The sequence below is a fragment of the Ochotona curzoniae genome, unplaced genomic scaffold, assembly GCF_017591425.1.
Source record: "Ochotona curzoniae isolate NIBS_2020 unplaced genomic scaffold, NIBS_Ocur_1.0 contig_2318, whole genome shotgun sequence".
NCBI classification, from domain to species: Eukaryota; Metazoa; Chordata; class Mammalia; order Lagomorpha; family Ochotonidae; genus Ochotona; species Ochotona curzoniae.
Genome location: NW_024465419.1, coordinates 11253 through 12410, shown reverse-complemented (window position 1 = coordinate 12410; position 1158 = coordinate 11253). Strand labels below are relative to the sequence as shown.

The 1158-nt window shown below is 34.0% G+C and overlaps 1 non-coding gene across 1 annotated transcript; it reads right to left on the bottom strand.

Moving 5' to 3' along the window:
• Window positions 1-313: 313 nt before the first annotated feature.
• Window positions 314-420, bottom strand: LOC121151402. The gene has a single exon (XR_005883164.1). It is a non-coding gene; the product is annotated as a U6 spliceosomal RNA (small nuclear RNA).
• Between the last annotated feature and the right edge of the window lie 738 nt (window positions 421-1158).

The window sequence follows — 1158 nt, the reverse complement described above, 5'->3', positions numbered from 1 at the left end:
AATCTTTAACTGAAGATAATCTCATTCATTGGCACTTCTGAGTCACCTTACATCATGAGGCATTTTTATGTATGTGGTTCCAATGAGATTTTGGGGTAAAAAAGCTACTTGTTCATTTAGAAGGTAACTGACACTGAGTTCTACATGTTTTAGAGAATATATATACATATATATATCACATGTACACATGTATGTTATCTCAAAATCATTGATGATATTTATATCTATGAATGTCATTAATAATTTGCATACATATATTCACTATATAATATTTATATCGTGTGATTAGTCATTAATGATTAATGATATGTTTATGCACAACTACATACATACAAGTTTACATATCATCCTTGCACAGGGGCCATGCTAATCTTCTCTGTATCACTCCAATTTTAGTATGTGTGCTGCCGAAGCGAGCAGCAGATGTGCATATCATTACCCGTTAGGAATTATCGGTGTGCAGGGTCATTCAATATTTTGTTGAAATAATCTTAATATAAAATAGAATAATACACAATAAATGCAATCATACAATGAGAGAACCTAGAGTGCTGAAGTTTATTTCCTAGGGAAACTAGTGAAAAATGACTGGATTGTAAGTGTTTCAGCCAGAAAATAAAGGATTTTAGAATGATGAGAATAGTTTGAAGGAAATGATACAGGGTGCACAGATACCTCACATGGTACTAAATGACTCATAAAATGCAGCACTTTTTCTTCTTTTTTTACAAATATATTGGGAGGGAGCCATGCTTGCGCATCTCACCACTGAGTGTGGTACAGTACTTTGATCTTCAACAATATACAACATTTGTGGCATAATAACTGTAATAGGACTATTCAGCTATTTTACATGGCAATAATCCAGTCCTCTCTCATCAGGATAAACTGTAAAGACAAATCCTTTCAAAATCAGAATTAGTTCCTTGCAGGGGAGTGAGGCTACAATTATCCTTTAAATAGGAGCAGCTGCATCATGGGACCGGCTGGCGCATAGCAGTGAAGTGTTTTTCCAACGCAATTAACTGGATTTTTTTTTAAAAAAACACAAACTAATAATCTATAAAAGGTCAATTGGAAGGTGAGTAGGTGTGGAATTTCTGAGATGAAAGGAACAATCATTATGCTTACCTGAGTTGATATTCCTGCCTTAGTAAA